Here is a 15,196-nt window from a genome sequence, read left to right as displayed (position 1 = left end):
GTGCTCCGCTGGGGCAGCCTGGCCGAGCTGCACCCGCTCAGCCCGAGCCTGGGGGCTTCATCGAGTTTCTGCGGCGAGGGAGAAGGTACTTCTTTTAAAATATGATAAAATGCCATAGGGCCTCAGGTTTTGTGGGGATGCTTTAAGAAACCCCCAAACCCATCCTCTATTTTAAAAAATGTTTTAAAGTTAATGGGATTGTGATAAGTATGGTCTAAAGAGGTTTAAAAATATGATTGATCTATTGTTAAGTAGCAGGAGCTTTGATTCTGTGGCGAGGGCGTGGGGCAGAGCAGCCCTATAGGACCCTGCATGCATTTCCCCATATCCTGTGCTCATCTTTTCCTTGCTTTGCGGGTCGTGTGTCCCTGTCCCTCCTGCTGGAAGAGAAGCCCTTCAGATCTCATCCTTCAGTTAGCACTGACAGACCTGAGGCACTCGTTTCCTTCTCTCTTCACAAGCCACGCTGCTCCAAGTGTGAGGGAAAAGGACCTGAAACAAACTTACAGGAACGTTCAGCTGGTTTCCAATGCGGTCTCTCTTTAGTTGGCTTTTTTCCTCCTTTGATTATTAATTGGCAGGCACAGAAAGAGCTGTGGCCTTGCTCTTTTCTTTTAATGCTTGCTGGTACTTCAGCAGTTTAATAACCCTGCCTACAGAACCTGATGACTTATAGGTGTTTTGAAAGCTGTGTAATAAGAGCCTACTAATAGTCATCTTTTGCTACTGTTTCATTCTTGGAGGGAGCAGTCTTTGCTGCTGGAGAGCTGCGGTTCGAATTTCCACAAGCGTTTGTTGCCCGTGCCTCTAGCTAAATTTATAAAGGAATCCTGTTAGCTTGTGTGAAGCTAAATCTGGATGTAGCAACTCCTGGCTGTACAATTCACTGTGGTTGGCAAGGCACAATATATAGCTTCCTTGAGATTTATTTTTAGGGTTTTTTTTCCCCCTGGTGTGTGGGGCATGTAGTTGTCATAATTTTGGGAACTCTTCACCAATGTGTGTGTGGGTGCTTTGGGATGAAAACATAAGAGTTATGCTAAGGTTAGGAAATGTATTAATAGAGTGCTTGTCTCGAAAATATGAGAAGGCAGTTTGAGATTGGCCTCTTAATGAATATTGGTATTGTTCTCAGGTCCATGCAGATGCTTAGCTATTAAACTTGGACTCTACTTCTGCTCTGCGTTCTCAGTTGGCAAACTAGAAATAGTGCAAAAGACTCTGATAAAAGGTTCAGTTTTAAATGTGTTCATTTATGGGAATGCTGGCTGTTTCTCACAGATCTGGAGAGCCCTAAGCAAACAATGTGGACCTGTGGCCACACAGCTTAGGGCATCTCTGCAAAGGCATGCTATGACTCTAACACTAGGTGTTAAGGCGTCATTTTTCTTGCTGTTTTACCTTTGATTTTCAAAAAAAAAAAAAAGAGAAAGGGAAAAAAAAAGGTGTGTAGCCTAATCAGTTTGTAATTTATAGTCTTACTTGATAACATCTTGCAAAGACAGCATTGACTTGATTTTTAAGTGGAAATCTTCAAGTAGTGAACCTAGTTTGTTGGCAGCTCTCATCATTTCAGGACATCTGCTAATGTGTTCTTCTTCCTTGGGCAGGATGTGAGACTACGAATTAACTGTCTAGAGGCATACTTTGAGACTAAAGTGTTTGATTGTGAGGCCACAGAAAAAGGTAGAAAGGGTTTAGAGCTAACTAACTGAACACTTGGTACCTTCCTGTATGGAAGCGGGGTGTTTTTGTCTAGGTAGGTTTTTTTATGGGGTCATGTTTTGGGTGTCTTTGTAGTTTTGTTTTGTTTTGTTTTTTTTTTTTTAACCTTTGTTGTTCCCTAGAAGGGAAGTGAAAATACCTGCTTACTTTCCTAATAAGTGGCACGTAGTGAGTTTGGGTACTTTTTGCTAATGTTATTTGTGTAGGCTGGTTTGTTTGAACCTTTCACTGACACAGTCTTTCATGTGGCGCTGGTGATAGCATTTCTGTGAAGTCATTTGGAGCAGTATGCATGTTTGAAAGCTTCCTTGTGTGCATTTATTTGGATTGGGCTGTTGTATACCTGTTGTCCTCTGCCTTTCATATGCTTGTGATTTCTTGGCTCCCGTTCAGGAAAGGCTTTTTAAAGCCCTGCTAACCAGATAGGGCTGTAGCAACTGACAAAGGCATTTACTTGAAGTAGTGCTTTATTGTCTTTGAATGCAAACTCAGCAATGCAAAGCTGGTCTGTTTCTCTAACCATAGAACACTAACAGAACTGTAATTTGACATTGGCTTCTGCCATTTTATCTTGCTTTGTGGTAGCATCACCCATACAACTTTTAGACTCTGGTGAGTACTTTTGAGATCAACCCAAAAATGGGGAAATCAAGAAAACAGTTACAAAATCTGCTGTTACTAATTTTGAAGAGTGGATCCACAGATTAGCCTGAGATACTGCTATTGAAAAAAGGTTTATGTACAGAGGTGCCATCTCTAAAATTGTCACAAAAAAGACAATCCTAAACCAAAGTAATTCTTAGGGAAGGATACTACAGAATGGATGGAGCTTTTTTATTTTATCTCTTGATTTTTTTAAGAATTCCAAAATAGCAATATTTTAACAGATACTTAGCACAGTTGTTTAAGTATGCCAAAGACTCATTCAACTGTTGGTTTTTGTTTATTCATTTTCTTCATGCTTGGTTGCCATTCCAGCAGTTGCTGGGCACCACTGAGTTTCTACTGTCCAAGCCAGAGCTGCAGCTCTTAATCTTGGGAGCATGGCGCTGTGAAGAAGAGGGACCACATTTCTGGGTGGCAGCATGGCCCTGTCATGTACCCCAACTCCATAGGATCAGATGTGCTGGGTCAGGAAATAATGGGAACATCCAAGGTGATGAAGGGAGCCATTTGCAGGCTCTATTTAGAAGTGTTTCTCAGATTAGACATGTATAGAGCTGTGGCAGTTATAAATTAGAACAAAGGAATTAATCTGATGCATCTGATGCTCTTTTGCATTCAGTTATGTTGAGAAGGAAGGTTACTGTGTTAAAGAAACGTTTTATTGACATGTTAAATTAATTATGGCTTTAAGTTACTTTGCCATAAATTTCTTAATTGCCTAATATAGTGAACAGATATATAATATATATCTAGAATATATAATAGAAGATAGAATAATAAAATATGAAAAAATATAAGTTAATAATGTAATGTCTACTGAAGACATTTGGAGAGATGGTGATCCTCTTATAATAAACTGGATTTTTTTCTGGTGGGGACAATGAGGATGTCTTGCTACTACTTACTCTAAATGACATTCTGTTTCTGTAGAGTTAAGAGGGGGAGGTGGGGGAAAAGAATTTTTGCAGCCCTCAGCAAAGTCTGGAGTGACTGAAAGGCTTGCAGAACTGTTGCTGAATGGTTAATTCTGAGAACCTGCATTACTGTCACTGCACATAGAAAGTTGCAGCTAGTAGGACTGTCAATGAGGGAAAAAAAGTGGAAGCAAGTGTTATTCTTGTAAACTTAGAATGCAAAGGATGTGGAGCCTAGATTTCCCCTCCACTTTAGAAAAGCCTCACACACCACAGTGAGTGGTGAAACCACAAAACTGGCCTGGGAACAGGAGTAAAGGGAATGAAGAGTAAAGTCAATCTTAGTGCAGTGGCAACAGTTGCAACTCTTAAGTACAGGAGTCTTTTATATATGTAGATAAGAATACAAAAGAGGAATGTAAACAGATTTAATAATAACTAAAAGTACTAGTATAGCCTGTTGGTATTCATTCATTAAAAAAAAAGTGTGTGACAAACTTAGTGCTTAAAGTCTCACAAATCACTTAAGGATATACATTTTTTTTTTTTTTTTTTAGTTATGGTGGTTGTATCAAATAGGTTAGTCTAGCCGATTCACCAAAAGTTGAGTTTATATGAACTTGGCCTGAAATAGGTTTAACCATGAACTTGATTACAAATACAGGAAGAGAAAGGGGCCTAGTCAGGGAGGACTGGGGAAGGAAATGGAGGGGAAAACTACTTATACTTATCAAGGAGGCCCGAAAGAAGCAGTTGTCTAAGCCATGTTACAAACTCTTAAACCCACTGCCATTTCTTGACTGGGGTGCCTACTGAAGTACCTGCATGTGGGAGTGGTCGCTACCTGTGTTTTCACTAATCACAATGCAGAACATTGCTGTGAAAATACAAAACAAGGTGACACTTTGAAAATTTATCTGTAAGAGTGACTTCATGCATTTGACTTGTTTCTCTTCTTCCTTCCTCAACATGAGGTCCACTAGTTCTGCTTCCTAATATTCTCTGGGACCATGATGTTTATGCTAGTGGAGGCTGCATGTGTTTTTTATAAGGGTAATGAACAGGTATAAATTGAGCTGGCAGCAGTTTCCCATGTAAACTTTAGACTGAAGCAGTGCTAATTAACTTTGAATCCTATAAGTCTTGCTTGCCTGCTCTGAGTTTCAGACTGCAAGTGGTGCCAAGCCTCTTCCTGTAAGCATATATTCTGTAGAAACTTGCTTGTCAGCCCTGCCCAGATGTTTTAAAACCTAACTTAATGAATGCTAACATTTAAATATTTGAACCTTCATATCCATTCAGCTGTTTCAGGATCACGCTCTGAGCATTAGTATCATTCAGCTACTGTTTTCTCCTGATAAGATGTGTGCTTCCTTTCCCTGGAAGTACAGAGCAGACATAAAAAGTGTGTCATGGCTACAGTGGTTGAATCACCTGCTCATTTGCTTGCTCACAGCCACTGGAGATAAAACCTTGGGGAGAGGATGGCTGTTTGGGTTGTCATAAGGAGCGGTATCGGGAGCAGCGTAACAGCCAGTTTCTTTTCATGGTCATGGCTGACATCTTCCAGCACTGTCATCTGGGTGTGGGCTTCAAGGTCAGCTTCTGTCTTTTAATTAGCCCACATAAGGAGTCTCTAGCTCCTAGATTTAGTGCATAGGCTCTAGTGCTTGCACTTTCTCCCGTCCTTCCCCTTGTGTTATGCAAAGTTATCTGTAAACACAGACAAGTTTTTTTCCCTAACCTCCTGTAAACTCTGGTTTGTTAAAGTATTTAGAAAATGTTTACCCTCATGTACATCCCCTAAGATTAGATACTGTCTGCTACACTTAATTGTGATTTCTACATACTGGAATCAATGTGTTGTTTGGGGGTTTTCTTTCTGTCTTTGTTTCTTTTTCTGTATTTGCATTGCCTGCCCCAGTGAGTCCAGATCTATAGCTGGGGTCTCAAGACGTTTCAGAAAGGCAGAGACAGAGCAGCTTCCTTTCTGCTGCTGCCACTGATCTGTGGCGCTTCAGTATAAAGTAACATAGTACTTTGTGTCCTTCATGTCTGATGTGGGGGAAAAATGATAGTTCCTTCTTTGTAAATAATTTTGAAAATAGGTGAGATGAGGGACTACTTATTTGAATGTCAGTAATCTTTATCACTTCAATATGCACAGAGCTTTCCACTTATTGTTTTAAACTGAAACCAAGTTAATAGCAGAAACTTGGGTTTGGTTTACAAGCAGTATTGGTGCTGCCAAGATGAGTGTGCTTCATACTCAAGTGCTTATGAAGCTTTCTCACTGTTCAGTTTCCAGTTCCTTCTCACTGTCCTGATAAAAGGCCTCGTGAGGTTGCTCAGGGAGCTGTCACACCTCAGTGTCTGAGTGATGTCATCATAGTTCATATGCTTGTGTCACATCACATTCAGTTGCTTGTGGAAGCACTAATTTCTCTGAAGAATCAGCAGTCAGCCTATTTGAATGGTAGACAAAGAAGTATTTAACAATAAATCATTATTGAATTTGGAGAGAGAGTTTGCCTTCCCTCATACTCTACCAGCATGTGGTTTATAACATCTTCTTTCTGTCAGTCTTTTCTGGTAATTGTCAGTCTCTCTCATGTTGGATGAGTCTGAAGTCATAAACTTCTGATTTGCTTTATCTTGGTCATTCTGTGCTCCTCCTCCCTTGAAAATGGTTGTTGTCTGTGTCCTGCTGGTAGACAGGACCACTTAGCCCACTCCTCACTGGATATAGCCTCTGAGAATCCTTGCCTTGTCAGGTTGGTTGCACTGTGAAGGCTCTTCTGCCTTGTGGTATGAGGAGATTGCCTCCATCATCTCTTCCTCTTGAGCTTAACTGATTTAATCTCCTGAGTTTTTCCCAGATTTTTGGGGCAAAGCTGCTGACTTTCTTAAACTCTACCTGCAGTACCAAGTATCAGGCACAATGTAGATGTTTTGGCAGGCTGCTCTAGAATACTCTGATTTGTTATTAAGTGGAAGTAAGTAATTTCTGAAGGCGTTAATGACCATTTAATCTCCAGGCTTCTTTCTGATATATAGGACAGTATCTTGGCATGCTTGTGCTCCTCTGTTGCTTTAGATGACACAGTTCCTAAATTGGTATTGGAGATGTCTGTGCTAGGAGAGTCAGTGCTAGGCACATTTCTCAGGTGAAAAGGACAAGTTTTCTGCAGACCTTCCCTTTGGGAATTGTTTTCCATTTTCTTAGAGCCTGTCAGAGGGAAGTGCAGACCAGAGCACTAAGAAAACCCCACTTTTAGTGTGAAGGGCAGAGTGGTTTGCTAAGGCACAAGCTGTGCTGGGCAGATTTTAGAGCTGATCTCCTGATGCTGACTCATCTTGGTGATCTCAGTTACTGCAGTTTGCACTTTGCCACTTCACCTGCAGCAGCTCTCTCCTTGGCAGTGTGGCCCATTCCCAGCACAGATGTGCTTCCTCACTCATGGCTGTGCTTGCTGATAGGGTTGCTTGTGTTCTTCATCTAGACTTAGGCTGTCCTGCTGCTGCCATGCACACTGCAGATCCAAAAGGAACCACGTTGAAGAGGTTCTTTCTGCAACCTTGCAGCAGAGCGTCCTGCTGATAGACAACCTTTGCTCTCAAACACAGATTTGGCTCTTGCACTCCTCAGGCCCCTTTAAAGCAGTTTGTTCATCCAAAGCACAGAATATGTACTGACTCAGACTCCCAACAAGGCCAAAGCAAGGAGAATAGGTGATTTTATTTTTTTTTCTGCCCTGTTTTGGTGAAGTGTTGATGTGATTGGGACCTGTAATATGCACAGGTAGGGTATGGAGGAGAAAGGTTTTATTCCAGACACCACTGCATGCTGTTTTGATAGGATAGGGGCTGTGGCTGCTTTTCAAGGAAGAATTCTGAAAAACAAAACCTGATGATCTCATTTGCTCTCTTCAGAAGAAAAGCTGGTCATCAGCCTTTGTTACTGAAGATCTGTTGCTTGTGAGTCTCTTTCATCTCAAGGGGACAGTGCTGACACACGTACCTGACAGATGCACCTGCCCACCCTGGCTGTGTGCATCTTGCAGCTCCTGGAGCTTCCACAGGGGTCTGGATGCTAGGGCCATCTGGATGCTTCTTTGTTGCTGCTGTCTTGTAATTATAAGGAGTCTGCCCACTAAATGTTATGGGGGTTTTTTCACTTTTGCTCTTTAAATCAGCATCAGTGTTGCACAAAGAGTTCTTTCAATATTTAATAGAGGATCAGTGATTCCCATCTTCTGATGATTTCAGGAAAATGTACTGGGCTGGTTCCTTTTATTTGTTAATTATAAATATTGAGTCATATCAGGGGGTGATTAGTTCTGGTATCTGGATCACAGTTACTTGTCTATGCCCATACTTGCCGAGTGCTGACTTCTTTCTGGGGACAGTTTGAGGTCATAGCAGGGATGGTCTGGAGGAGTTCTGGCAAAGACTCACTCAGCTGTTGACCTTGTCATGCAACTCACCTTTGTTCTGTTCGCTGTTGTGAATGGGTAGAATGAAAGAAACTCCAGGAGCACTGCATGAACTTAGTCCATGAAATTAGCTTAATGTGTCTGGGAAAGCTCTCAGCTGATTGCATGTGGAATAAATCCGTTTGCTTGGGATGTGGCACATTTTCCGTCTGTTAATCAGTTCTGTCGTGCAGTGAGAAGGTGCTGCAGCATGTGGCCTTCCTGTAACAGCAAACTGCATTCCTCAGCCAGAAAAGCTGGGCTTTGGGAACTGGCACATAACTCAGTAAAAGTCATGTCAAATAAATTTTTACTTTAGTCCTCTCTGGTGATTAAACTTGCACAATGGTTTGCTGTCTAGCACATGTGAACATCTACAAAGAATTTTATTCTGAGCTTTTTTTAGAGGGTCAGTATGTGGAGTTGTTCAGCAAGACTGTTTGTTTTAAAATGCTACGTATGTGTTGACACAATTTTATTATGTCCAATACACAATATAATCCAAGTTGTAAGGATGGAGTTGTATGGATGTGAGGTGTGGCTGGGGACTAGGTGAGAGCAAGAATGTCAATGAATAGAATGAATGTCTTGATATCCTACTTGAAATGGAAGCAAATTCCCACCTGTAAGTTTGTGGAACACAATTACATGTAGCTGGGTGTCTCTGGCTTACTGTGGTCTTTTAGCCTGGCTGAAACAGGATAAGGAAATTCTTTAAAAGCAGAGATTTCAAAGCTCACACCTCATGATTTGAGGGAACCCGTTAACTGGACTAAAGTGATAATGTTAGCTTCACCACACTGAGAGTGTGTAGAACACAAGGGTTATGTGTCATTTACACTTAGGAAAACTGAGGTAAAGATAATCTCAGTGACTCCTAAGGGATAAAGTAAAGCACCCATCCTCTTACTGAAAATTATTTTTCTTGCCTCCCAGGTATACTAGAGTATACCTGAAAGGAGCACCTTAATTTTCCTGCATTTTGAAAGATAGTTTTCAGTCTGATGGCCTTTTAATTTAACATTATAGTGTGAACCCCAAGTTCCAAAGTGTTTTTCACAGGAGAGCCAGACATTATGGTTCAAGTCAGTTTAAATATCTGAATACAGGTTTCTTTGTTACTTTTGCTTCTTAAGCTGCTATTTGCTTGATGCTTTAACCCTATGTATTTTCTATAATTGATTAAGAAGTAAAGCTTTTTGTTAATAACTGTGATATATTTCTAGACTAACTAAGACTATTTTAAATAATGCAAACTTTTTAAAGATGAAATGGAAATTACAGGACAAATGATGGTATATTTGTTAATCAGTTTCTTGAAGGAAACATGCAACATCTTTTCTTCATGATAGTTTTTCTAGTACAAAAGTGTTCAATTTTCTTACACTTGATGGTTAAGAAATAAACCACTGAATTGATAAAAAAATTTCACAGGATGAAAAATTCATTTTCCTTACAGATTGTCCTGTTTTATCGTGTGAGGATAGTAAAATCTGTAGAAAACCTTGGAAAAGTTAGAGGAGGCTGATAGAACATTCTGTAGCATCCAAGAGCTTGTACTTTAGTCAATTTGGATGTCACTGTAAGGCCCTGTCTCAGATCATCAGTTGAAAGGTTTTGAGAGGCCATTGTATCTGCTGGGGGTTAGAGAATATCTCAGCTTTTGGCAAATAATTTTACCCTAGAATTAAGAAACTGTTATTGATGAAACTACTGTCAAACAAGAGAGCCCCAGTAAAAAGTTTAGGCTTCTTTGGGGTTATCTAGATTCCTGATATTCATTTATTTATATATAATGTGTATAATATATATATACATGCAAACAAATGTTTGTATATTTAAATGGTTGTATTGTCAGTCTGTTTTTTTCCTAGGGTTCTTAAAGAAACAGGATTCTCAAGCAGTTGAAATTGAGTCCTTTGACTCTGGAGGATTTGAGGCTAGGGAAACTTCCATGATAAGTGGAAAGTAGGATGGTAATTATAGGTCACTTTGCATTTCTGTTTTGCTTAATTTACAATCTGAAGTACCGTCAGGTGGTTGGGCATTTGAATGTTACAGCTGTTACAGTCTGATCACAGGAACTTGGTGAGACTACTCATGTAGTCTTCTTCAGATTCCTAGAAATGTTAGTGGAGACTGCTCTGTGTCTTCAGTTGTTAAAAGGAAAAACTAAGTGAAGGAAATAAAATTATTGCTGTAGTTGTCACTCAGTGATATCAAAAGCAAAAAATTATACTCTTTAGTCTGTGAAGTTGTCTGCTAATTTATTGCTATATAGCATGGAGAAGGCAAATATATTGATATTTTATTAAAAGAAAATTTCAGATGGATTAGTTTTTTGTATTTAAAAATGTGTTCATCTGTAGATGAACATTATGCCCCATTAGCAAGATTGAATTGATGGCATTGCTGTTGAAGTTAAAGATAGACCAGTATTTTTGAAATAAAAAATTTTGCCTGTTTATGATTTGGTTCAGCTAGACCAAATTAACTTGGACACTTAGCAGGGTCTCTCATTTATTCTGGCATAAGAACAAGCGTTGGGCAGAGCTTCCCGGTCTCAAGAAACCGATGGTGGTGAGAGGCCTCCATAGTGTTCCCAGCCAGCTGAATGCCTGAGGTATTTTGCCATACAGGAAATCAATTGCAGCTGAATGTGCACTGTTTCCTCTTCAAGTATATAAACAGGCCTTATGATGGTATAAAAAAAGAAGAAAGATATTAAATAGTTTCTTGAAAGTTCAGAACGGGAACATTTGATGTTCAGTTTATGTGGATTCTTCACTGTCACCTTTGGCTCAGTCCATGGCATGAAAATAGCACAGAAGGAGAGGTGAATTAATGTTGGATACTCTAGAAAAGGGAAACGTAAAACAATGTCTTAGAGAAATGAAAATAATAAAAAAGGTATCCTTGTTCAGTTCCAGTTGATATTCTGCTGAGGCTGGGAGGGGTTACAAGTTTAACAGAGGGAATGAGGCAAATATCCTCCATTTTTAGGCTTCAAAGCAGGCTAATAAATTTTGTAAGAAAAAGCTGCACCGCAATTCTACCTAAATAGCTGGGTTTGGTAGGAGAAACACTATTTTTGTTCAGATATTTATCATGCTTTGTTGACCTTGTGAAAATACCTGGATTTGATGGAGGTACCAGGCAGATCACAGTGACCCATGTCTCTGACGTGCTTTATAGGCCACTAATGTTGCTTACCAGGGAAGTGAGGGCTCATTTGGATAGAGGTTTCCAGGCATTAAAGATAATTAAGTTGAAAATCAGCTCTAACAATTTCTAGAAGGAGTGTGGCCTGAAACCCTTGGGGTTTAGAGCTTGGGAACCCAGCAGTGCTTCCTTGCTTCAGCACAGGCATACAGCACGACCATAGGCAAGCTGTCTGATCCAGATTTTTAAAGATATGTAGGTAGGCAGAGGTGGTAAAGGCTCTTAATGGGATTTTCAGAATGACATTAGTGTCTAATTCCTATTCAAAGTCTGACTCCTTAGCTTGTCTGAACTGGATTCAGCCCGTGCTATGTTTTATTCAGCTGCTCTTTAGGACAGAATGGGAGGTGTACGGACGGCGAGCGTGACTTAGGGGGAATAAACCAAGGTGTGCCTAGACCCCTGCTGAGCTGTGCAGCTGAGCTCCCTTTTTTCCTTTCTCTAATTCCATAATTTCCACTCTCCTTTCTGCAGAATGCCAGAGACTCAACAGAGGAGAGAAAAAGTGACTCCATATTGCCCAACCTAACAGCGATATATTTGGTGAGTACTCTACCAGGTAAATTTTTTTACCATTATTTTAATTTTTTTATTTAGCTTTATTTTAAATGTGAGATGATTTTTGGTGTGCCTCTGACTGAGAGGATTACCCGCTGGTGTACAGTGCATGTGCCTCAGGTTAACCATGAGGCTGCTTAGTGTCCAAACCCACAGTAGGTCACTATGCTGAACAGGCCTGGCATGTGGGTTAGCCAGGAGAGAGGGTGTTCCTCATGTGCACACTAGTGGGGTTTTATCCTAATTAAATTCAATTTTGGGGGGGCACCTTAGCAGTTAGGGGAGGTTAACTGTTCAGTTTTAGCCTTTGTTTCTGAAACCGTGGTTTTGCTAAAGATAGGTAGCTGAAATTTTGTTCTGTTGCTTGATTCTCTCCCTTTGGAAGTGAAAGTGCCACTTTCATGGAGAAATAATGGTCTCCCTATGGGGATGGGGAGATCCAGGACTATTTTGTTCTCCTGAGATTTCCTATGTTAGTCTATGTCATTTTAGCTTATTTTTTAGTGATTTAATTTTGTTTATATAATTTCACTGCCTGGCAGTCTTGGAGCATCTAAGAAACTTGGGAATGTAGGAAGAGCAGGTTTACATGCCATAGAAATGTAACCTGATTGCAATAACTGATTTCACTCATTTGATTATCTGAAACAAATCGACATTCCAGAAAACTTCACAATAGGGCTGGAAGGAGACTCTACAGAAAATATTAAATAAGAGAGCTTTAGGCAAGATCCCTTTCTCCTCCTCTCCAACAAGAAAGATTCCTAGTGCCAACCTAAAGGAGTCTTTTCTTCTCTCTGAAAAAAGCAGACATTCAGTGGCTCTCAAACACTGCTGTTTGGAAAAACTTGATGCCTTATAGGTAATCTACTTCGCTCTTTGCAGCGCTACTGTTGAAACCAGTGTAGTATAGATAAGTTTATTAAAAAAAATAAAAAAGGAAGATTCATGATGTTAATTGACTCTCGGGCTTCTGTGACCTGCAGAGGGAATAATAATATGCTATATTAGACCACTAATTGGTAGTATTTATTCTTTTACCTTACTGATAGTGGGACTTGTAATATAATTTGGTAGTATGTATTTATGATCCAATTGTGTTCAAATGTTTATGAAATTTTAGAAGAATGGCAACTTTATTTTGACTCCAATGATTTGAGATTGCATAACTGTAATAGAGAGACACTTGCAGGACTGCGTAGCACTGATTAAAGCTTACATCTGACAAACATTAGTGAGATCTTACTTTCCTTTGGATCCAAGGGAGAACAGTCTCTGTAAGCAGAAAAATGTTTTGTGGAGACTGCAAGAGGAAAGACCAGAAATTCTTCTTCAGCCTTTTCCAAAAATAGCAAGATTTGAATAAGGTTACATGTTTTAACATGCATTAGAGAAAAATAATTGTCATGACCTAAATTCAGTGCACTAGTTCTCTGCCTTATTTGCTGATAGTTAATTACTAGCATATTTTTTTATCTGCAAGCATGGAGGAGCTGTACATTCCCATCTTCCACACAGGAAATAATTTTATTTATTTAGCTCAAAGTTTGTGCATATCCAAATGCATGCAAAGTATTTGCCTAGTGACCTTAGAGTGAATTATTTGCACAAACTCTCCCCGTTTCCTGATCTCCAGTTCATTTCCAGTGTGCTGCTTGGCCTTGGTTTTGAGTTGCAGTGGTTTTATTGTGTTTTCATGATGAACAGAAAAGCCAACCAGACCAGCAGACTCAAATAACCTCTTTTCTGAAAGCAGAGATAACATGGATTGCTCCTGTGGCCTAAGTTGCAGAGGATTTCCTAAGATTCTTTGGGATCCCTGGCAGACAAGCATTCACTGTGAAGTGTTTCAAAAAATTGTTGTGTCAACAAAGCTGGAGTGCGTGGGAATGTATCAGCTAAGGGGATAAGGCATTCAAGGACTAGATGAAGTGCATATTGTAAGGAATTCATTTTGTGGGAAAAAGGAAGAAACAGAAAATATGAGGACTGGTGTTCTGTAAAAATAGGAGCTTAATGGTTTAGGCAGGTATAGCTTTGAGGGATGGATGTTGACCCTTGCCAAATAACCACCAGTAATTTTTCCAAATTTGCTTTACACGTCAGGCTTAAATCTGGAACATCTAAGAATATTTCCATTCTGAAAAACTTTTGGGGGTGGTGGGGGGAAATGCTTTATGAAATTTGTTTCTATTTAGTTATTATCCATTTGAATTACATAACAATATTGTGTGTTTTTAATTGTTTCAGTAAGTTGGTGGTTAGAATATCTTTAGAAGGATTAAAATGGGCTTCAGCATCTATTAAATCATAACATGTTGTAGCAGAGAAGGAAACATTAGATCAATATACTTTATTCTGACCATTCCATGTGACTTTTAATATGCAGTGTGTTTATGCTAAAAGTCAATACATTAAAAAAATTCCTTGAGCATTTGTGCATCACTGAATGCTTTGTTTAGGTCATGCCTTTAGTGGTGTGAGGGCTTGCAAATCTGTGTGGGGGTGGAGAGGAATGATCCTATGCCTACGTATGAGCTTTTCTGTAAGTTGGGTCTATTTTTGGTATGCAGTGAAGCAGAGGTACAGAGTGAAAATAAGGGTTCAGTTGTAATGTGAAGGCCTGTAAAAGCTTTCCTATTGTGGGAAGTGCGTACCAAGCTCTTAGAGCAGTTGCATTAGTGTCCATGGGAATATTTTGAGTTTAATTTAGCATGCTAGATTAGGGCCTAATACCTTAATTAAGGCTCACATTTTTAATAAGTTTCCTGCAAACCCTTTGTGGCTGACTACAGTTGTGGAACAGACATAATATAAAGCCCATCTCTAGGGTTTTCTGTTGTTGGCAGTTTTATGAAAGCTGTCATTCTATTTCAGAGTAATGAAGCTGACCAGCAAACGTAATCTTTAATGGAGGGATTCACAGATCTGACTAGACTTCTTAAAAAATGCTAATGCAAATAATTTATGCCAGTGATGTATTGAAATTCTATGCACCTAGTACATTTAGACTAATGTTTTTATAAAAATTGTGATAACTGTTTTAGAAAAGCCTTTGTTAATTGATAAAACGGTTTTCCAGATAGAGGCTGCTTAATTCTCTTGTCAGTTCCAATGTTTGGGATTTTCTGCTGTGAAAAGCACTAAATGTATTGTCTGAAAAAGTTCAGAAAAAATAGAATTAGGATTTTGTGATGTAACTTGTGGGCAAAGTGGTTTGATTTTTAACCATTTGTATATTAAAGTATATTAAAGTTGAACAAAAATTCTTATATATCTTTTTAAAAATCCAAAGAAACCAGCTCACTCACGCCTCTCTGCTTTGCCCCGCCACACTTGCTCGGAGCGGTCAGTTCTTTCCCGCTTCCATCCCCTATTGTTGCGGTCAAGTGACCAAGGAGAAGTGTACACTTCCTTTTGTGTCCTGCAGATAGAGCTTCTTAATTGATGACTGCTGCTTTCTTTCTGGCAGAAAGGAAATGAATGGGCAGTAGTGATTATAGCACATCTGTTGTTTTCTGGTGAGCATCCTGTACAGCCGTGACACTGTCTTGAAGACTACTTTTTTTTTTCTTTTTTTTTTTTTTTTTTTTGGCTGTTTTTTTTTTTTTTGTTTTTTTTTTTTTTTTTTTTTTT

General features: G+C 39.4%; 1 protein-coding gene across 1 annotated transcript in view; it reads left to right on the top strand.

Moving 5' to 3' along the window:
- The window catches only part of PLEKHG1 (pleckstrin homology and RhoGEF domain containing G1), a 125,322-nt gene continuing 110,126 nt past the window's right edge, over window positions 1–15,196 (top strand). The window contains exons 1-2 of the mRNA XM_005425639.2: window positions 1–85; window positions 11,477–11,545. The gene's annotated coding sequence lies outside the window, so the exon portion shown is untranslated. The remainder of the gene's footprint in view (window positions 86–11,476; window positions 11,546–15,196) is intronic.

The sequence above is a fragment of the Geospiza fortis genome, unplaced genomic scaffold, assembly GCF_000277835.1.
Source record: "Geospiza fortis unplaced genomic scaffold, GeoFor_1.0 scaffold217, whole genome shotgun sequence".
Taxonomy (NCBI): Eukaryota; Metazoa; Chordata; class Aves; order Passeriformes; family Thraupidae; genus Geospiza; species Geospiza fortis.
Note: the sequence above shows the minus strand (reverse complement) of the source record. Positions and strands in the feature narration are given on the sequence as shown.